The sequence below is a fragment of the Salvelinus alpinus genome, chromosome 7 (genome assembly GCF_045679555.1).
Source record: "Salvelinus alpinus chromosome 7, SLU_Salpinus.1, whole genome shotgun sequence".
NCBI lineage: Eukaryota > Metazoa > Chordata > Actinopteri > Salmoniformes > Salmonidae > Salvelinus > Salvelinus alpinus.
The window spans coordinates 45,205,605-45,229,641 of record NC_092092.1 but is presented as its reverse complement, the minus strand read 5'-3'; the positions used below and the strand labels follow the sequence as shown (position 1 = coordinate 45,229,641).

The 24,037-nt window shown below is 41.2% G+C and overlaps 2 protein-coding genes across 5 annotated transcripts in view; both read left to right on the top strand.

Moving 5' to 3' along the window:
* LOC139580189 (protein diaphanous homolog 2-like) overlaps window positions 1-24,037 on the top strand; it is a 643,765-nt gene that overhangs the window by 470,984 nt on the left and 148,744 nt on the right. The gene's annotated exons all lie outside the window — the stretch shown is intronic.
* Window positions 1-24,037, top strand: part of LOC139580191 (uncharacterized) — a 222,460-nt gene that overhangs the window by 152,551 nt on the left and 45,872 nt on the right. The gene's annotated exons all lie outside the window — the stretch shown is intronic.

The window sequence follows — 24,037 nt, the reverse complement described above, 5'->3', positions numbered from 1 at the left end:
AAGAGTAGTTAAGGGCCGTACGTGTGACTAGTGGTACCCAGGGGCTTAAAGGAATGGATATGGCTGCCTTGCCACTAGTGAGATGTTTATCAGATCTCCTCCTCCTCCTCTCCCCAACACTCCCCAGAGAGAGTTCAGGCCTGGAGCTATTTTTTCCACCACTCCACCACTGCCTACCCTCCGGGACTCTAATGGGGGATCGTTCCCCCACGCTGACTTATTGCCACCTCCTGATTTCATCTCCCGACCGGCCACAGCCCTCTCCACACAGACCTTCTGTGGGCTATCACCTCTCATGGCCCTTCTCTATTTTCGATAACAGAGTGCTTTCACTTAACCTCAAGCGGTCCGGCTCTCAAATCAAATTAGTGATGCCTGAGCACTTCTCAGTGTCCATTTTAAGGAGGAAGGCGCCTGGGCAGAATAGGTTTGTCTAGATATATGGCACTTATACACACAATATAGGGTCTCATTGGGGCTATGATACCTCCTATCGATATCTGCAATAAAACAGCCGTAATTCCTGTATCCTCTGTCTCTCGATGTGAGTTACCACATTTATTAAGGGAGCGCAAGAATCATCAATTCAAGGGTAATTCATCAATTCAGGAGGCATTCCATATGTTCAATGCTCACACTTAAGATGGTGTTTAACCTTAATTTGAGTTCTTTCTTAGTGTTGTCAAAGTGGAGATTTATTCAAGCTTGCTTTGCACTTTGGCTGGCATAAAAGTAATAGCCAACTCATGCATTAGCAATCTGCTCCCAGTCAAAAGAAATTCGGTGTAATTAAAAAACAGAGGCTCCCTTGCAGCTCTGAACCAAACAGGCAGGAAAGGCAGCTCAAGGCCCCTGATGTCAGTATCGATTCCGGGGCTTCTTGTAGAATGTGAGCATGAGTGAGATGAAATGGAGAACTGCAGATATACTGCAGCAGTGCTCTCCCTCACTGTCTGGATCGTGTCCCCAGAGAGAGAGAGAGAGAGAGAGAGAGAGAGAGAGAGAGAGGGAGAGAAGCTGCCTGGAAACGCCCCACTTCCTCCCACCTACTTCCTCACCTGATCTGGCATCAGAACCAAAATGGAGCCTCAGTTGCATTTGCCGAACACATTTTAGTGAAAATAGCTATAGAGGAAATATTGAAAATATGTTGTTGTCTTAGCTCCATTTTGTGGCGTTCCCACCTACCCTCTTTCTCTGTGTTCAGCCAGATTGAGGGTGAATGACAGGGGAGTGTACCCAAGCTACGCTCACGCCTTTGCGCATGACAGAGTAGGCATTGTTATCCTTGATAAAGAAAGCCAGAAAGCGGTTTTGCTTTATCCGTTGTGTCACCCACAATCGATGTTGGGAGTCGAGGTGACTCAGATGCCAAGGAGGAGACGATATCAATGTGTATCAGTCCTCCCTTCGGCTCTCTGTCTCTCCCCGTTAGCAAACACCTCTCTCTTTCACCTCTAGAGTTTGACCTGCATGTGACCTTTTTTTCGGGTAGTGAAGTGATAAAGTTAATCTGCTAGTCAAAATAACATTGCTCATCTGCAACTAAACTCAAATCAGTTCACATGATTAGGCATCAAGGGTAATTCGCAAGGTTTCTAAATAATAGATGTGTGATCAGAGGTGCATTTCTTTGTACTGTAGGATCCCGAACACACTTCTCCAGGTGTGTTGAATTTTTCACGCCCCTTCAGTTTTTTCCTTGCAATTCATGATGTTGAACTGTCAAAAAGGATGAAAATCGGTTTCGGTTTGAATCATCCTACTCTCTTCTTCTTTTCTCCTTGAACATTGAAGTGAACATACACAATAGTGTTGTGAAAGGATTTCACATGCAGAACATTGTGTGTGTTAAAAAAAAAGAAGAAGTTTGCTAAGATATCAGATCTACAGTTGTGCCCCTACGTAAAAGAGGGAAGGAAACCATATGTGTGAGATAAAGAGATGGAAAGACAATGCTTGATTTTCCCAGATTTGATATGCTATATTTTATTTTGACTTTGGCTTAGATAACCATCATCCATGTATCACATTGTAAGGTGTGTGAAACTGACAGTTTGAAATTCCTAGCCACATGTTTGCGGTTTTTGTAAAGATAAACCAGCCAAGTCAAACGCCAACATACCTTTTTTAAACTTCTTACTGGGATTAAAGAAGGCCGCTGATGCCTTGAAACATGACAGATGAAACAACAACAACCAAAGCAGAAAAGGTCATGCATTTGATGGTTGAGCAACCCTGAAAAAGTTGCTTATATCATCTTGACTGTAGAGCAGTGATAAATGGGGAAGTGTGTACGGTAGAGTTTGTCTGCGCGTGTGCATGTGTGTGTGTGTGTGTGTGTGTGTGTGTGTTTTAAAAGTTTTAAAAGATGGGGTTTTAAAAGGTAACAATGAATGTATCAAAGCAGCACAATTTTAATTAACCTCTTGAGGTTATTATTGTTGTTTTTTTACAATGAATATGAATCTGTTAAATGTTTCTAATTCATTCAACTGGCTTAGAGATTATGAGTTAGAACTCAGCTTGAGTTCAATTAGAATATCCACACCAGCAAATGGTGAATACCTCATATACTTTAATTCACCGATTTCAAAACGGCTGAATTTACCAGTTCATATCTACAGTCGTTATCTACTGAATAAGACAGCCGGAACCCATTCCTAGTACTTTCTGGCCTCACAAACAGCCCAGCGGAGGTATTTAATTTAGCTTTCCTGATGTATTTTTCTCTCTCCACTACCGCAATGTATGCAAAGTACTGAATGGGGTGTTTGTTCAGCAGTTTAGGGATATCTATCTGTCCCACAAAGGCTGGGAATTGAGGCATTGGCCCCTGGGGGGGCTACTAATTCACTGGAGAGGCTTGAGTGGCTTGGTTGATCCCAGCCAACCCCTTTACCGATCTATAACTAGTGGATATGAAGGAGTAGGACTCTGAGGGAGGGACAGACTATAGGGACTGTGGATAACATGCTGGGTTGCTAATGGGAGTGTGGTGGGTCGCCGTGGAAATGAGAAGCAGGACTGAGCATTGATGGATGGTTGGCCCCTGTGGTACTCAACGACATAGTTCAGCCCGCTGATATTTAGCTTAACCTTTCAGCTCCCAAGGGACCTGAGAAGTCGAATTCAGCTTGTGTAATTTTGAACCCCCCTCCCTTACACATTAAGACCTGTAGCTGTGCTTTGGCCACGTGGGGCTATAGCCTACTACATTCACTGTGTGGCGTATTGAAATAATTCTACAGCTAAAAGTATTACTTCTTATCTGAGGTATCTCCTCCCAGGTATAATACATTGTATAATGTGTTTAATTCAATTAATTCAAATAGCAGAACATACAAACAGATTAATTGCATTGTCTTCCCATACATACTTGTTGTCTTGGAACAGTATAAAGACAAAAGGACAGGAAATTAAGTAATGGATTGCCACTCACCCCATGTTCCCCCTTATTGTACAGTGATTTGTCCTTTAAAAGTTGCAGCGTACTGCAGCACAGCTTGCATGGTGCCGCAGAATTCTATGGCACGTAATTTAAGTGCCAAACACTTGTACCATTAATGCTAGTTAGTGCTAGTTTGACCATCAGAGGGCATCTTTGAGAAGCATTTGATAGCCTTCAATAGTGGCTGTACTAGAAAATGTAAAACATTTTTTTATAAGAACATAGTATATGGGACTGATTTTAAGAAATATTGCTTAATTAATTTGATTAATATTATGGTGTTTCTATTCCAAGGAAAATGAAAAACCTTCTGGGTTTCCGTGAGGATGGAACGGAAAATATGGCGCTGTACAACTTGATAGTTGGGAGTAGGCTACAGTACTTGGCTATTTAGCTAATGAATTTCCTTGTCGTGCGGGCACGCGGGAGACCGGGGTTTAATTCCCCGATGGGAAACGAGTAGGCTGTCCTCGTAAATAAGAATTTGTTCTTAACTGACTGGCCTAGTTAAATAAATGTTACACTAAGAGCATAACATTTCTACACCCTAATTGTTTAATTGTAGTCTAACCAATACCCAAACAGAGATTCAGTGACAATAAAAATCTCATTGATTTATCAAGACCAGTCCCCATGCTTGTCGTAGAGCAGTGCGGAACAGTGCTGAAATAGTTGTAGGCTATTGCTTCAAATCCAATTGCTTCTAACTTCAATATGCTCTTTAAATAAATAAGACCGACACCACTTTTATCATCACATTACTCAACACTAGTGAGACTTATGTTGCTTATGGTAGGCCTACAGTATATCAAAAAATATAACGTGACTCTCCACCAATAATTACATATAGAGGATTGGAGGTTTCTAAATTAAAACCAAAAGCCACCTCATGGGTCTTCCGGTGGCGGCCGGCATGGGTATCGAACCTGCATCTGTAGCATTTTGCACTGCGGGAGGCCCCATGGACTCCGGTGCCCCCATCCACAAAGTATCAAAATATACAGAGGTGTTGGGAAAGGTATATTGTCCTGCTAATAGCCCATAATGGGCATTTATAACATTGTACATGGTGCCCAGGTCAGGATAACCAAAACATTTATTTATTAAAGACTATCAGAAAGAATGCTGGTACTTATTTATTTTGATCCAAAGCCATGAATGAGTGAGTCACTCAGCATTATGTAGGTGCCGCTATATGACTGTGCCACCATCCTGATAATATATAATGCTATTGTGGAGGATATTTTGTTATCAAAAATAGCGATTGTAATCTGAATAAAGGCCAAAATAATATTTGTAAAGGCCAAAACATGTATTTCTGTTTTTAGAGGGAGAGTAACGCTGGGCCAATTGTGGGCCGCCCTATGGGACTCCCAATCACGGTCGGATGTGATACATCATAATAAGAAGAAGAAGAAGAAGAATATTTTTTGTTGTATTATTTGTTTTGTCTTTTCTGGTGGATTAAACTGAAATTGCAACCAATCACAGCCGGTTGTGATACAGCAAACCTAACTAAGAAATACATTTGACGATATAATTCTCCCCCTACCCTCCTACTAGGCAGGTCTATTGTCCAGCTACCGACTAATAGCCATAATGGCGCTGTACAACATGACCGTGTGTGTTTGAAAGAGTATTTTCCAGTAAGCAATAATTTGTTTACCTTCGTTAGACAACTTTGTTCCAATATTTCTGTGATATTTATTCCCATAGTAATTTGTTATGGATCCATAACTAAATAAATATTGGCATTTTGAAAGAGTATTGTTGTCATTATTTTATTAACGAAAGCATAAAGATGCCATTATTAGTTACATTGTTTTAGTTTGAATGTGCAGACTGGCACTAAGAACAGCGGGAACGTTTCCCTAGTCAGCGCCATTATTAGTGCAATGACCCTTAAAGTGTTGCGGCCCATCCTGTGCCCCCTGCCCTCGTGCATTGAACCTTGCATGCTTTCAGTGGATACAGATGGGGAACTGCAAGGCAATCCCATTGTGCGCCACTCGGGAGCCATGACCAATATGACCCATATATATTGTCCTGCTAATTACAGGGTTAATAATATATCTGTGAGAATATCCAAGGGGATTTTATATAATTCTCAATTAATATTAATAATAATTGCTTAGTTTAAAAAATAACAATATTTTCGAGATGATTTCATTTTCAAATACGTAAAATGAGTGAGAAAAAGGTAATTATTGAACATGGGGTGAGACATTTTTACTAATTTGTAAATAAAGCCAATTTGCTATTTACAATTATTTATTCATGTTTTTAGAGGGAGAGAAACCAAAAACCTACAGTCATCTCATTTGTCTCCCAGTCAAGGCCGGCACAGGTATTGAACCAGCATCTGTAGCAACACATCTTGCACTGTAATGCAGTGTCTTAGACCATTGAACCACTTAGGTGCTGTACAACGTGACCAGTCCGGAGAGGGCTACAGTACTACAGTAAGAAAAAGAATCCTAACAAAATAAAATAACAAAATCCTTAGTGTAACAACAGTTTTAATAAGTAATACTGAAGTCTTACACAATTATCAGTTTCTATGTAGGTTTATGTCACCCATTCATTGTCAGTTAGAGACACAGTAGGACCCAAAAGCATAATGAGTGCTCTAACTCCCCAGGGTACCGTACTAAACCACGAATTACCTCTAAGTCCCGCAGCATAATTGCAAAACTTTTAGTGGAGCAACCACTGTACCAAAAACCTTCTTAAAAAAAAAAATTACTGTCAAAATAAAAAGCAGGTGTTTCCACACAGGTGTGGTTCCTGAGTTAATTAAGCAATTAACATCCTATCATGCTAAGGCAAATATTGTCAATTATATTGACAAGATAGTCAAGTGACCATTCTAATAATGGAAATACATGTCCTCAAAGATGGTGCTATCCGGGATCCTTGGGATGTCCCTACTCCCATTGAAGTTGAAATTTAAAATGGTTAAGGTTAGGGTTTAGGGTGGGTAAAAAAAAGCAGACATTGAATATACCTTTGAGCATGGTGAAGTTATTAATTACACTTTGGATGGTGTATCAATACACCCAGTCACTACAAAGAAACAGGCGTCCTTCCTAACTCTGTTGCTGGAGAGGATGGAAACCGGTCAGGGATTTCACCATTAGGTCAATGGTGAATTTAAAACAGTTACAGAGTTTAATGGCTATGATAGGAGAAAACTGAGGATGGATCAACAACATTGTAGTTACTCCACAATACTAGTGTAATTAACAGAGTGAAAGAAGGAAGCCTGTGCAGAATACAACACATGCATCCTGTTTGCAACAAGGCACTAAAGTACAGTGGAGACTCCTCAGAAGAGGAAGGAGAAGACCATCATCCACAGTGAATTTTCATAAAAATAGCTACAACTATTCTAAATATATCCACATGTCACCAAATAATTGATTAAATCACACTGTTTTGCAATGAAGGTGTACAGTAGCCTCAGCAGCACTCTGTAGGGTAGCACCATTGTGTAGCCAGAGGACAGCTAGCTTCTGTCCTCTTCTGGGTACATTGACTTCAATACAAAACTTAGGAGGCTCATTGTTCTCACCCTCATCCATAGCTAGCTACAGTTAGTTATCATTGCAGTGCATAACATGTGATGAGTAGTTGACTCAAAGAGAGACAATAGTTGAACAGTTTTGGAGAAGTGAATATCTTACAAAATTAAGGAGAAAAGAGAGAAAGATATTTCATAGTATATATATTTTTCACTTTCACTTATTTAGCTAGCATCGAATGCATCTAGCTAGTTTAGCCTAATCAAACACTTTGCTCTAACAGATAGGGATGCTATGTTAGCTAGCTGACTATGGCTATCCAATACTGGAACTCTTACAAGTCAAGGTAAGCTTTCGGTTTTATTAATTTATTGCCATCGTGGTCACCGGTGTAACTGCTAAACTGCTTGCTGGCGACTGTACACTATTGCATGATTGTAGCGGGTCTACTAACGCGTTAGTTCTAGTAGCTATGTTGACTGTGACGTGACAATGATGTAGGTGGTGTGTAGCGGTTAGAGGTCATGATATGATGGTTTGGTATAAAAATGTTTTTTTTTGCCTCATCAGACAGCAGATGTGTTGTGCACTGAAGTCCACAAGCTAAGGGAAAAGGTGAGAGGAGGAGAGCACGTGAAATAATTATATATACAACAAGCTGCTTGTATGTGGCTGCTATGAAAGTGAACTGTGTTTGGGTGTGATCAGGGTTGTATTCATTGTGCTGATTCTGTTGAAAAATGTTTCTTAAACGGAAGCAAACGGAACGAAACAGGGATAAACATACAGTTGAAACCGGAAGCTTACATACACTTAGGTTGGAGTCATTAAATCTTGTTTTCAACCACTCCACAAATGTCTTGTTAACAAACTATAGTTTTGGCAAGTCGGTTAAGACATCTACTTTGTGCATAACCCAAGTAACTTTTCCAACAATTGTTTACAGACATAGTATTTCACTTATAATTCACTGTATCACAATTCCAGTGGGTCAGAAGTTTACATACACTAAGTTGACTGTGCCTTTAAACAGCTTGCAAAATTCCAGAAAATGGTGTTGTTGCGTTAGAAGCTTCTGATAAGCTAATTGACATAATTTGAGTCAATTTGAGGTGTATCTGTGGATGTATTTAAAGGTATACCTTCAAACTCAGTGTCTCTTTGCTTGACATCATGGGGAAATCAAAAGAAATCAGCCAAGACCTCAGAAAAACAATTGTGGACCTACACAAGTCTGGATCATCCTTGGGAGCAATTTCCAAACGCCTGAAGGTACCACGTTCATCTGTACAAACAATAGCACACATGTATAAACACCATGGGACCACGCAGCTGTCATACCGCTCAGGAAGGAGAAGCGTTCTGTCTCTTAGAGATGAATGTACTTGAGAAAAGTGCAAATCAATCCCAGAATAACAGCAAGGACCTTGTGAAGATGCTGGAGGAAACGGGTACAAAAGTATCTATATCCACAGTAAAACGAGTCCTATATATCGACATAACCTGAAAGGCCGCTCAGCAAGGAAGAAGCCACTGCTCCTAAACCGCCAGACTAAGGTTTGCAACTGCACATGGGGACAAAGATCATACTTTTTGTTGAAATGGCCATAATGACCATCGTTATGTTTTGAGGAAAAAGGGGGAGGGTTGCAAGCCGAAGAATACCATCCCAACCGTGAAGCACGGGGATGGCAGCATCATGTTGTGGGGGTGCTTTGCTGCAGGAGGGACTGGTGTACTTCACAAAATAGATGGCATCATGAGGGTGGAAAATTATGTGGATATATTGTAGCAACATCTCAAGACATCAGTCAAGAAGGTAAAGCTTGGTCCCAAATGGGTCTTCCAAATGGACAATGACCCCAAGCATACTTCCAAAGTTGTGGCAAAATGGCTTAAGGACAAAAAAGTCTAAGTATTGGACAGGCCATCACAAAGCCCTGACCTTAATCCTACAGAAAAGTCGTGGGCAGAACTGAAAAAGCTTGTGCGAGCAAGGAGGCCTACAAACCTGACTCAGTTACCCCAACTCTGTCAGGAGGAATGGGCCAAAATTCACCTAACTTATTGTGGGAAGCTTGTGGAAGGCGACCCGAAACGTTTGACCCAAGTTAAACAATTTAAAGGCAATGCTACCAAATGCTAATTGAGTGTATGTAAACTTCTGACACACTGGGATGTGTTGAAAGAAATTAAATCAGAAATAAATCATTCTCTCTATTATTATTCTGGCATTTCACATTCTTAAAATAAAGTGGTGATCCTAACTGACCGAATACAAGGAATTTTTACTTGGATTAAATGTCAGGAATTGTGAGAAACAGAGTTTAAATGTGTTTGGCTAAGGTTTATGTAAACTTCCGACTTCAACTGTACCTGAATTTGTCCAATGGAAGCAATTTTTTTGCAACTGTTGGACTAATGATTACGCCCTATATCAGCTAGATGCAGACAAGAGTGTGCAACGTGGTATTAAGTGTGTCACTGTCTATCACCTTGATCACTCAAAAGTTTATTGACCTGTGCACCTACGTTGTAAAGTGTCATTTATAGGCTAGTTTGTAAGAACCTTATGATGGGTACAGGGAAAATTGAAGTACCAGGTAGTAGCCTAAACCTATTGATGTTACATTGAACTAAACCTATTGAAATGGAATATGAATGACTGTCATTGAATATGCTGTAATAGAAATAAGGCTGTGTTCATTAAAAAAAGGCACTAACTGCCACTACTGAAGTGTTTCATTCCAAGAAATGTGGCAAAGCCATTGACCTTTTGTCCTGCATACAAAGTGTTATGTTTGGTGCAAATCCAGTACAACACATTACTGAATACCACTCTCCATATTTTCAAGCATAGTGGTGGCTGCATCATGTTATGGGTATGCTTGTAATCGTTAAGGACAGGGGAGTTTTTCAGGATTAAAACTTAAAGGAATGGAGCTAAGCACAGGCAAAATCATAGAGCAAAACCTGGTTCAGTCTGCTTTCAACCATACACTTGGAGATGAATTCACCTTTCAGCAGGCCAATAACCTAAAACTCAGTGCAAAATATACACTGGAGTTGCTTACCAAGAAGACAGTGAATGTGCCTGAGTGTCCTAGTTACAATTTTTACTTAAATCTACTTGAAAAATATATTGCAAGACCTGAAAATGGTTCTCTAACAATGATCAACAACCAATTTGACAGAGCTTGAAGAACTTTTGAAAATAATAATGGGCAAATGTTACACAATCCAAGTGTGCAAAGCTATTAGAGACTTACACAAAGGTGCTTCTGCAAAGTATTTATTCAGGGGTGTGAATACTTATTTAAATGAGATATGTCTATATTTCATTTTCAATACATTTGCAAAAATGTATACAAATATATTTTGGGGGTTTTGTTTGTAAATCGTTGTGCAACATCATGGGTAAACTCTGGGCATCGTCTTTCAACAAAAAAGTGGATTTTTGCCGTTGTGTGCATTTAAACAAAATGTTTTAAAGTATTAACTGTATAATTTCACAATTTTGGTGTTGATGGGGGGGCATACAATAAAGGTCAGTATTTGAATTATTTATTATATACAGTCATTTTTGCTAATCTTTATCAAGGGTGTCAATATTTACGGACCCAAATGTCTGTAGTGAATAAAACATTCCTACTTCAGAACTTGGTATACTGTAGCTTCCAGGCCTGTGGTACTGCAAGGCCCACACACACACACACACACCTCACTGTGTGACTGTGTAACGGTAACTCGGTACACCCAGACAGACTCATCCGTCACACACAAGCACACACACACATGCACACACACACGCACTGCACTGTAATACCACCCTCATGACATTTATGCAGGTAGCACCTTCTGTTGTAAACCGATCCTTCAGTTTGATACTTCAAAGGAAGTTATGCGTTTGTATTTTTGGAGGTCATGCCAAATGACTAGTCTTGTGGTATTTCAGAGTAGCCAATGCAAGCGCTCATTCTGTATTTCCTGTGTTGACGTTTGACACTTACAGTTGAACTAATGTACCTCTGCTAGCGACATCCCCCTTTTATAACTGAAGGTGGTGTTGCTTAACTGAGAAAAGGAGAAGACAACTGAAAGATTCTTACTAATTCCTAAACAAAGGATGACTGGTATTTAATTACCACACGCATAGGTAAACCACCTGTAAAGATTTAGCTACACTGTCGAGATGGAAACTCAACAAATATACCTTCGCCATTATGAATGATAATTACTGTAGATCTGATATGTTTCATTACTTCAAATGTATACCCGTTATAATCCGTATAATTTGTTTACGTTTGCACTTCCTCATAGTAGTGAACCGGGTCAACAGTACAATGTTTACCTCGCCAATGCGCTCTTTTTGTAAGCGCCCCACTTTTTTAATGAAATTCATTGTACATTTTGTGGCTAAATAATTAATATTGGCAGCACAGATAAGCCCAGGAGCTTTTTAATTAACCAGACATTCACAAATGTAAACCTAGTAAATAAATATAGGAGAGGAATAAAAATAACTGTTTATTTCCCTGAGTGGTGCATTTGTGACCGTATCTCGGTACCCCTTGGTGGCTATCCCAGTTTCTGGTACTGTCCTAACTTCGTATTGTCTCAACATGGATGTCTATATATAGAAAATAGAAGCTGAACAGCCAGCTTGCCAAAACAATAGACACGTTTCATTCAACAAAACAATAGACACGTTACATTCACTGGGTGTCACAGGAGACCATAAGATTTTAATTAACCAATTTTAATAGGTGTCGATCGGAATTAACAACATCTGCCAAAAATGACAATAATAATTGCCATTCTAATGATGATAGTCATAAAGAGGGCGGGGGCAGGAAAACACAAAAGAGAAAAGCTTGCGTGTGTAATTATGTTGCTGTCTTCCACCAGATCCGTGTTTAATGGGAAATGGCATGCAAAGCCGTGTGTTTTGTGTGATAGCATTTTGCATAGAGCTAATATTCTAATTATCTTTGATTGCCTTGATATGTGGCCTGATGGAGGATGCGTATCTGAACGAGGGGAGGGAAGCTCGATGACTGCCTCTTCAAATCTCAATTTGACTGATAATGCCACCCAACAACAAACGCCCATGCTTTGGTGAGACGACGGCTGTATTCGTATTGTAGGATGGTATTCAACACAACGTCAATACCCATTGATGATGAAGGTAATGGCGTATTGATTGTTTAAGTGGTGGGAGGGGTTTAGTGGGAGCTGAACTCAACCTGAACATTGAGTTGGTTTAATTGACATCTGGACATTAATTCTACACGAATCACAAAGGCACTTGTAGCTATCATACTGCCCAGACCCCTAAATCAATGTCACTGTTTCATTGTCATGATCAATACAATTAATCACAGCGTTACAGAAAGTTCAACTCAGATATACAGTGGGGCAAAAAAGTATTTAGTCAGCCACCAATTGTGCAAGTTCTCCCACTTAAAACGATGAGAGAGGCCTGTAATTTTCGTCATAGGTACACCTCAACTATGACAGACAAAATGAGAAAAAAAAATCCAGAAAATCACATTGTAGGATTTTTAATGAATTTATTTGCAAATTATGGTGGAAAATAAGTATTTGGTCACCTACAAACAAGCAAGATTTCTGGCTCTCACAGACCTGTAACTTCTTCTTTAAGAGGTTCCTCTGTCCTCCACTCGTTACCTGTATTAATGGCACCTGTTTGAACTTGTTATCAGTATAAAAGACACCTGTCCACAATCTCAAACAGTCACACTCCAAACTCCACTATGGCCAAGACCAAAGAGCTGTCAAAGGACACCAGAAACAAAATTGTAGACCTGCACCAGGCTGGGAAGACTGAATCTGCAATAGGTAAGCAGCTTGGTTTGAAGAAATCAACTGTGGGAGCAATTATTAGGAAATGGAAGACATACAAGACCACTGATAATCTCCCTCGATCTGGGGGCTCCACGCAAGATCTCACCCCGTGGGGTCAAAATGATCACAAGAACGGTGAGCAAAAATCCCAGAACCACACGGGGGGACCTAGTGAATGACCTGCAGAGAGCTGGGACCAAAGTAACAAAGCCTACCATCAGTAACACACTACGCCGCCAGGGACTCAAATCCTGCAGTGCCAGGATTTTTTTTTCTCATTTTGTCAGTCATAGTTGAAGTGTACCTATGATGAAAATTACAGGCCTCTCTCATCTTTTTAAGTGGGAGAACTTGCACAATTGGTGGCTGACTAAATACTTTTTTGCCCCACTGTATGTAAGAGCAAGATATCAAACTGATACTTCCTACGCTTTTCTAAGAACTCTTTTTCTAATAAGTTATTTTCTTAGGTTCCATAGGGAGATGGGCGAAGTTGTCAACTAGCCAGTCATTTTTGCCAGAGCTTTATACACTTTTGAACCCCCGCAAGCTAAGACACACACTTCCACAGTGTATTCCACTCCAACCGAACTGACTCACCGAGAGGACACATGTTTCGTTTATTGTCAACAGCCCAAACTATTTTGTCACTCCTTAGTTGAGTCTCCGTGTTAGTGCTGCTGCCTGCCTAGACGGCCGCAGATGCTAGGACGACTCAATGTGCCGTGTCAGTGTGCGAGTGAATTCCCCAGAAATTCTCCAATCAGTCCCTTGTTAGGCTGCGACACCAGGGCTGATGTGGCAGGTCCATTAGCCAGTAGAGTTAGCTGACAGGCTGCCTGGCCTTCTGGCTCCCAGGGGGTGGATGGAGAGCCAGGGAAAAGGGGCAGGGGAGGGAGTGTAAAGGCTCCAGTAGACTGGCCCAGGCCTAACCTCTGCTTCATCCTGGGTGACTCCCCTGTCATGTTCCCATTATCAAGCCTCGGTGCCTTGCCTGCCAGTCAGGGGCCTCGGAGGGATAGACCTCCAAGCCTGGCACTTCTCCAGAGGTATCCCGTCCCCAATGACCCTACCGTGTCCAAGGATGCCCTTACATTAACAACTGGATGCCCTTGCACTTCTCTGGAGAGAGTGGTTAGAAATGCATGGCTGGGCTACAGGGTCGAGAGTTGTGTTTGCAGATTACCTGATACCAAGTACACAACACAGGTAGCTTTTGGTGATGGACTGCATGGACATACAAAGTTCTCTTAGTGAGATTGGCTACTCTACATAGGGCCTATTCATGTAGGTTGCACATCCGTCACTCGGTTGTGTCATGCCATTGTTATGAACGTTCTCATGCAGCCGTCTATCGGTGGCATCATAGTGGTGCCCTAAAGGGGTGATAAGCCAAGTCATTCTGGACGAAGGCTAAAAACTGTCAGACTATACTACCTGTAAATAGGATGACATTGCTAAAGTAGTCAAATATTGAGTAGGAAACAACTTTTCTCGCATTATCATGTCATCAAATGTACTTTAGACAGATGGCAATGTTGTCATTAGCTAGCAAAGTTTGTCAAAAATAAACTAGCTAGAATCCGATGGCCTCCCCTCAATCTTAGGTAGCTAGCTAACTTTATACTGCATCTAAAGTCAATCTGATGACAAAAGGTTTTCCTATCAATTATTTGCCTCCTTTTGAATGTCATTGTATTTCCAAGCCACTGTAATGCACTTTAGACCAAAACTTCATCAGCGCCCAATGAGGATGTATTGAGTAGAATGCATCAGTCCAAAACAAACGCTCAAAACAATATTGTGCGTAACATGCAACCCATTAATAGAGTTTGGCCTGCCTCCACACAGATGATTCCTCCTCCTACTCCCTACTTCTACAGTAACTTGTGACTCCCTTTCGGAGCCTGGCGGCTCCAATATGCACCTCATTACCCCCCCCACCCCCCCCAAAAGGCCCGGGTTTAGTGCTGGGTAATAGACAGAACACAGTCAGACTCATTTGTCATGGGCTCCTGGGTTTGATGCAAAGCCCCTCAGCACTTGTTGCTGCAGCGCTAATCCTGCTGTAGAGACACAGACTTGTCTCTCTCTCTCTCTCTCTCTCTCTCTCTCTCTCTCTCTCTCTCTCTCTCTCTCTCTCTCTCTCTCTCTCTCTCTCTCTCTCTCTCTCTCTCTCTCTCTCTCTCTCTCTCTCTCTCTCTCTCTCTCTCTCTCTCTCTCTCTCTCTCTCTCTCTCTCTCTCTCTCTCTCTCTCTCTCTCTTGCTCTTGCTCTCAGCCTTCCCACTCTCCCACCGTCATGCCTCATGATTTCACTTTCATTTGATGTTTTAATGAAATCCCGTACCCCCTCTCTGTTGAATTGGAACCATTGTCTGCAATTTATTCTATCAAATGCAAATGGTGAGGGAAAACTGCGATTGGCGGGTTTGTCTTCTTGAAGTGAGACGTTGTAGTTTACTGTTTGTTTCAGCACGACACCTCATCAGTTGAGAATTGGAGACATATGTTTGTTTTAACGGTTGGGATTCAGTCTCAGGAAACCAACTATAAATACATGGCACGTTAAATTGCAGTGTAACTTTAACATGTCATTATGCATTGTTACAACTCACTCTCGGAAATGACGATAAGCTAATACCTCTGCTGATGCACAGGTTATTTGTAAAATGGGAAGTGGAAGTGTAATTAACGCCGGTGGGTGAGAGGGAATGGCTGGACATTTATTCCACTGCAGACAGCGATATATTCACCATTTATTGTGCTTTATTGCAAATAAGAACCACTGGGCAGGCCCTAAACCACTGGGATGAGCTCCTTGATGAAAAAGCCATGTGTATCATTAGCTGTAGCTGCCCAGATGAAAGCATGCTGTAAAATGTAAATCAAATGAATGACCAAACATTTCCTCACATACACTACATGGCCAAAAGTATATGGACACCTACTCATCGAACATCTCATTCCAAAATCATGGGCATTAATATGGAGTTGGTCCCCCATTTGCTGCTATAACAGCCCACTCTTCTGGGAAGGCTTTCCACTAGATGTTGAAACATTGCTGCGGGGACTTCATCCATTCAGCCACAAGAGTATTAATGAGGTCGGGCACTGATGTGGGGTAATTAGGCATGGCTCGCAGAAAGCATTCTAATTCATCCCAAAGGTGTTAGATGGGGTTGAGGTCAGGGCTTTGTGCAGGCCAGTCAAGTTCTTCCACACCGATCTCGACAAACCATTTCTGTATGGACCTTGCTTTGTGCACTGGGGCAACAGGAAACAGGAAAGGGCCTTCCCCAAACTGTTGCCACAGAACCGTCTAGAATGTATGCTGTAGCGATAAGATTTCCCTTCACTGGAACTAAGGGGCCTAGTCTGAACCATGAAAACAGCCCCAGACCGTTATTCCTCCTCCACAAAACTTTACAGTCGGCACCATGCATTGGGGCAGGTGTGGTTCTACTGGCATCCGCCAAACCCAGATTCGTCCTTTGGACTGCCAGATGGTGAAGCGTGATTCATCACTCCAGTGAACAATGCCAGCGAGCTTTACACCACTCCAGCCAACGCTTGACATTGTGCATGGTGATTTTAGGCTTGTGTGCGGCTGCTCGGCCATGGAAACCCGTTTCATGAGCTACCGACTAACAGTTATTGTGCTGACGTTGCTTCCAGAGGCAGTTTGGAACTCGGTATTGAGAGTTGCAACCGAGGACAGACGATTTTTACTCGCTACACGCTTCAGCACTCGGCGGTCCCGTTCTGTGAGCTTGTGCCGCCTACCACTTTGCGGCCGAGCCGTTGTTGCTTCTAGACGTTTCCACTTCGCAATAACATCACTTACAGTTGACCGGGGAAGCTCTAGCAGGGCAGAAATTTGACGAACTGACTTGTTGGAAAGGTGGCATTCTATGACGGTGCGGATTCGAAAGTCAATGAGCTCTTCAGTAAAGCCATTCTACTGCCAATGTTTTGTCTATGGAGATTGCATGGCTGTGTGCTCGATTTTATTCATCTGTCAACAACGGGTTGTGGCTGAAATTGCCAAGTCCACTAATTTGAAGGGATGTCCACATACTTCTATATATATATATATATATATATATAGATGTTGATGCTATTCTGACATCGTCTAGGGAATACTAGCCTGGGCTCCGCTTCAGCCTAGTGCTCTTCCACTATCCGTGGCTATCCGTCCTCTTATCCTGACAACGCTGTGGTATCAGTGTTTCCACAATCCACATATGGCTCCAGGGCTGTCATCTCCCTTCATGCGAATTCATATGCACTGAGAGACTATTAGCCAGATCCATTGACTGTGTTTGCACGCTTTAAACCTATGCATATATTCAGTATGCAAACAAGTGTACTAGTTACTACCGTGTTACTAATTGATTGTGTATGACATTGTCTACGTCAGACTTGACTACTAAGACAGGATTTGGCCTTCAACCGTCTTAGTGTGCCTTTTGGATGCAGTTCTGAAAGAGCAGAGAGACAACAGAGCCCAAGCCAAGTCAAGCCACTCCTGTGTTCATTAGCGCATGTAGTGGAACTGTCAGATATAAATATAGTATGTAGCTACAACAGACACCGCTCTCTGACATTTAGAGTCAAGGAATCACAAGAGCTCTATTCATGACTTTTCTAACAGCGTCTTTCACATCGTTGAACCCTGCTGAAGGCCACCGAGGTTACAATACGTTCAGAGCTCCGGCTTTTCAAATTGGATGTAAGAGATGACGACAAAAAAAAAGAAGTCGGATCAAAATTGAGCTTCTAATTCAAATGAATCCGTGACAGCCAGGAACACTAACAGTTACAAATGGCAATCTGATGGTAATCAACAGGGGTTTCTTCCATTAATTGACAAAATGACGCTCATAAATCACGCAGAGGGGGGAAGGTGGCGGCAGGAGACGGTCCCCGCCGCCAAATCCTGTCAGAGTGGGCCGCCGCGGGGGGAGGCAGCGTGATGGTGCGTCTCGAGGACAGAGACATGGAGAGAGGGAAAACTTTCCCTCCCCCCTCCTCCAGCCCCCCTCCAGCTCTCAATAGTGCTCTCTCTGACTCACTCTGACAGCCTTTGTTTTCTTGCCTGCTCATTTCAAATGGTATTGGTTGTTTTTCCACTGTCAGTCAACTCTCGAGACAGAATTGTCAGTACAGACGCGGTATATCATGTGATGGAAGAATGTTATAATTTTACCCGGTGACACGTGTTGTGCAGAGGTACCCTAGGCCTCGTTTGTGATGTCTAGACAGTGTTGATTGGATGTTATACATTTTGATAGGAATTGCTTATAACATCACCTCATCATTTAAATCTCTGTAAGGTCTGTTGTCTTATTCGTTGTCTTGTCACAAACCGCAAACACCTGGTACAGTATTGTATATGATCACCCCAGAGTAGAGAGACACGTCTTAACTTTCGGCTCACCGTTCCAGAGGGATTCACCACATATCGGAATCAATAATTTAGCAAGATAACTTGAATAAATACTCAGCTAACAGGCCTTGCTCTTGATTGTCTGATTGATTACAAAAGTGAAACGTTGAATATTAAATATTAAGAGTATTGAGTCAGTTGCACCGTGCCCATTTCAAACCTGTTGTTCATCATGAACTGTGTAATACAAAGTTATTTTAGAAAACTTAGGAAGGTTAGCTAGTTGACTCATTGACCCGGCATTGTGACATTTCCCTACCCCTTTGGTTCGGAGGTCTTTCTCTTGTGAACACTTTGACTTTAAGTATGGTGATCGAACTGAACTGGCCAAACAAACAGGAGCAGCACCTTGTGGTGTGTCGCTCTGAACCTCTTCCCGGGTCTATAAATAAGTTGTGGCAATAATTGACTGCTTCATCAATAGTCTGCGATCATTGCAACTGCTCCTGTTCCCCCATGTCGCTTGATTGGTTTACTTCAATCACAGTAACTGCTCGCCTCAAATGTTCTTTTTGCTTTATATTGCATTCTCCACAGGCATCAACATGGCTGGTCTTGTAGTTACTTAGTGCACAGTGTCAAGCGGGCAGGACTGACTTGCATGGATGGTGGTGGGGGTGCTGGCCATTCTCTTCTTCAACAGTGTAATCACAGCAACAATCAGATCAACATTGACTGTAATAGTGGTTGGTTTCTCATGTCATGTTGTTTTAGCGAGCCTTTATTCGGCCAGGTAATGCTTTGAGAATGAAACCTCTGTTAAAACAGAAACCCGGTGACAGATTCACAGCATTGAAATACAGTATAATAGTGATCTACAAGTCAAAGCTATAGTCTTCCGGGCTGAATTTAATTGATGATTAACCCTCAATTAAAGGCAGTGGTGAAGCATCGTGACCTCCAGATGGGCTCGTGGTCCTGTGTTGATTCAGGATCTTCCATAAACATGATTATAAGAGATGAGTAGAGTTTGGCCTCGGCCGTGGAGACGGAGCTGGCGCCAGAACGAATCAGTTGGACGTGCGTTTGATTTCCATAGAGGGGAAGGTAAAACAATCACGGGACCTCGCGTGCACACGCTTGAGCCAGCACATATTTTCGGAATGGTTGTTATAGTAAAGACCATGTGAGTTTCAAATTTGGGGAAGCTTACAATTTATCCTACCATTTCTACTGATCTGAGTGCCAAATATGCTTATTTTGTGCTTTTTTTGTGGAACAGTTTCATTTCAATAATAACATTTTCATTTCTTTACAATCATTGTCACGTGGTTAATCATACAAATCGGAATAAAAATCTATCAGTTAAAATGAAATGTATGCGAGAGCACCAGCCTTTGGCATATACTGTAGAGAAATTGATAAGCCGTGATCCATTGGTGGCTAAAGAAATGAGCACATGGAACTCAGAGAGCCTATAGGCCAATGCAGCAATAGGCCTATAACTTACATCTTCACCTCAGTAAAATACATAGGCCAAAAGCCGACAAATAAAAACTGTAGAAAATATTCTGATGAAAATGTATGTTATTTCAATCACAGTCATCTCTTTACTCCGCTTGTCTGACTTCTTTTCTATCTGTATTGACTTGAAGTATCGCTAGTGAAGTGCAACATTGTATCAAATCAATCAACTTGGGTCCTCCCCGAAGCTAGCAAACTTGCAACATTGTATCAACGTTGTATTCCAGGAGAGAGCTGTTTTTTTAATGACGTTTCGACTGGATATATGTAATGACTGCCTTGATTCGGTCTTGTGTAGCAACATTTTAAATTGTGTTTTTTACATTGGATAAAAGCAGAGACACAGGGCTACAAATGGTATGTCTTACACTGCATTTGAGGAACAGTGGGAAAGTAACTCTGCTTTGAAAGTTGATAAACCTTTGAGAAAATGGCCTTTGAATGTTTTGGTATCTACTGGAGAGCTTTTCTTTGTCTACACCCATTCAACATCGTTCCCACCCTCTTAAGCTTTAGCCCCACCCATCTCTTTAAAGGTTGATCCAAGCATTCTGGCTAACGTTGGCTAGTTTGCTAGTAGCGTTGGGAAAAGTACTCAATTGTCATACTTGAGTAAAAGTGAACATCCTACAGTAAAATCCTACTTGAGTAAAAGTCTAGAAGTATTTAGTTTTAAATATACTTAAGTATCACAAGTAAAAGTGTAAATTATTTAAAATTCTTTATATTAAGCAATCCAGATGGCACCATTTTCTTATTTTTTAAATTTACGGATAGCTATGGGCCACGCTCCAAAACTCAGACATAATTTACAAACCAAGCATGTGTTTAGTGAGTCCACCAGATAAGACGCAGTAGGGATGACCAGGAATGTTCTCTTGTTAATAAGTGTGTGAATTAGACCATGTTCCTGTCCTGCTAAGCATTCAACATGTAATGAGTACTTTTGGGTGTCAGGGAAAATATATGGAGTAGAAAGTAAAAACATGTCTTTAGAAATGTAGTGAATTAAAAGTAAAAGTTGTCAAAAATATGTAAAGTAAAGTAATGTACAGATACCCCCAAAATTACTTAAGTAGTACTTTCAAGTATTTTTACTGAAGTACTTTACACCACTGTTTGCTAGCTACATCCAGACACAAATGAGAGAACAGCTCACTGACCATTTTACTCGCCCTAGCAGAGCTGGTTAAGTTGTTGTTATGTTGTCCAGAGCGTTGGTGACTGCATCTGTGCTGCTGGCAACAATTGACATTATTTTGCCAATGTTTCCTGACACCGGCCATATTCAATGGGTGTTGAGCGTTCGTAAATTTGTCAGTTATTCTGCGCTCTGGCACAATCAGACGAGAGTGCTCTGAAATCGGAGAAGATAGCCAGAGCGAATTTACCAGCTACGTCTTTCAACAGTTGTCGCAGTGACATTCTATTGAAGTGGAAACTTGCATAGTGGAGTCTTTTGTTAAGAAATGTAGCTAGCAAGCTAGCTAAACAACGAACCATAATCCCAACTCATGACATTACTACTCTGCATGAATCTACAGGTAGCTAACCAACAAGGTTCAATGGTAGCTAGCTAACATTAGGCTATAACTAGCAAATGTGTAATATCTGAAAATGTAGCTAGCTAGACTATCTTACATCATGGATTGACACTTCTCCCTGCCCCAGATGCCATGGTTGCCCTTAGTTTGAAGATGTAATCCGGAGACAGGTGTTTTCTCCATCTCCTTAGCTATCATACTCTAATTCCACTTTTTTCAAAACTCGGTCCTCCAGAAAGTGGAGAGCAACACTTATGCAGTTCTACTATGCTATATACACTACCGTTCAAAAGGTTGGGGTCACTTAGAAATGTCCTTGTTATTGAAAGAAAAGCAAATTTTTGGTCCATTAAAATAACATAAAATTGATCAGAAATACAGTGTAGACATTGTTAATGTTGTAAATGACTATTGTAGCTGGAAACAAAAGATTGTTCATGGGATATCTACATAGGCGTACAGAGGCCCATAATCAGCAACCATCACTCCTGTGTTCCAATGGCACGTTCTGTTAGCTAATCCAAGTTGATCATTTTAAAAGGCTAATTGATCATTAGAAAACCCTTTTGCAATGATGTTAGCACAGCTGAAAACTGTTGTTCTGATTAAAGAAGCAATACAACTGGCCTTCTTTAGACTAGTTGAGTATCTGGAGCATCAGCATTTGTGGGTTCGATTACAGGCCCAAAATGGCCAGAAACAAAGAACTTTCTTCTGAAACTCGTCAGTCTATTCTTGTTCTGAGAAATGAAGGCTATTCCATTCGAGAAATTGCCAAGAAACTGAAGATCTCGTACAACGCTGTGTCCTACTCCCTTCACAGAACAGCACAAACTGGCCCTAACCAGAATAGAAAGAGGAGTGGGAGGCCCGGGAGCACAACTGAGCAAGAGGACAAGTACATTAGAGTCTCTAGTTTAAGAAGCAGACGCCTCACAAGTCCTCAACTGGCAGCTTCATTAAATAGTACCCGCAAAACACCAGTCTCAACATCAACAGTGAAGAGGCGACTCCGGAAAACTGAGGACTTATGAGGATTTATGAGGCGTCTGACACTCTAATGTACTTATCCTATTGCTCAGTTGTGCACTTGGGCCTCCCAGTCCTCTTTCTATTCTGGTTAGAGACAGTTTGCGCTGTTCAAATGGTTCTCATGTGAAGTAGTGACCCATGACGTATGCCTAGTTTCCTGAAACGAGTCACATATGGGATCATCAGAGTGTTGGAAATATTTTTCAAATAGACTACTGTGAAGAACTATTATCGTTCACAATTGATGTAAATAAAAAAAAGACTTTGTTGAGTTACTGTTTCAAGAAGAAAAATGATTGATAAGCTCAGCTTATTAATGGTGGACGTGGTGGGGTTAAGACAATAGAAATCCAGTGGTGTAAAGTACTTAAGTAAAAATACTGCTTAAGTAGGTTTTTGGGGTACCTGTGCTTTTCTTTACTATTTATATTTTTGCCAACTTTTACTTTTACCTCACTACATTCCTAATGAAAATAATATACATTTTACTCCATACATTTTCCCTGACACCCAAAAGTACTCATTACATTTTGACAGGAAAATGGTCCAATTCACTTACCAAGAGAACATCCCTGGTCATCCCTACTGCCTCTAATCTGAAGGACTCACTGAACACAAATGCTTCGTTAATAAGCTCAGTGTTGGAGTGTGCCCCTGGCTATCCTTTAATAATAATTTAAAAAAACATTGTGCCGTCTGGTTTGCTAATATAAGGAATTTGAAATGGTGTATGTTTGTACTTTCACTTTTGATACTTAAGTACATTTTAGCAATTCCATTTACTTTTGGTCCTTAAGTATATTGTATATTTACTGGGTGACTTTCACTTTTAAAGTATCTTTACCTTTACTCAAGTATGACAATTGAGTACTTTTCCCACCACTGTACATCCCCAAATGGGCACTTTCCTACATTTGCGCGCAGCAGGCTAGGTACGTGCACGCTCCCTCAACTTTATCAGGACAGAGAAACCAGAGACACGTGTTCATTGCTCACAAGAGCACTCCAAAGGAAAGACAATGAAGAAATTGACAAAATTTGTAAATTATGGTTAAGAAATTAACCAAAACCTGGTTTTCGCAATTGTATCAGGTTGTGTACACTGCAAAGAGAACGTCAACAGTAAATTACTGTAATTAATAACTGCATTAACAGAAATGAATGATTCATGGGATTAATGATACATTTACTAGGCCTACTGGTGAAATAGTTTATGTCTTCACTATTGTTCTTCAATGTAGAAAATAGTAAAAATTAAGAAAATACCCTTGAATGAGTAGGTGTTCTAAAACTTTTGACCGGAAGTCTATGTAATGGACATTTTATCAAAATAAACAATCACAGGGCAAACAATTCACTCAATGAAACAATGAATGTGCAAGAATTGGCAGCAGACAGCTGAGTGCATTCTGGAGCGCACCCCAAACTGTTGCCACAGAATCGTCTAGAATGTCATTGTATGATGTATCATTACGATTTCCCTTCACTAAGGGGCCTAGCCCCAACCATGAAAAACAGCCCCAGACCATTATCCTCCACCACCAAACTTTACACGTGGCACTATGCATTTTGGCTGGCAGCGTTCTCCTGGCATCCGCCAAACCCAGATTTGTCCATCGGACTGCTAGATGGTGAGGCGTGACTCATTACTCCAGAGAACGCGTATTCACTGCTCCAGAGTTCAATGGCAGCGATAGTATGACA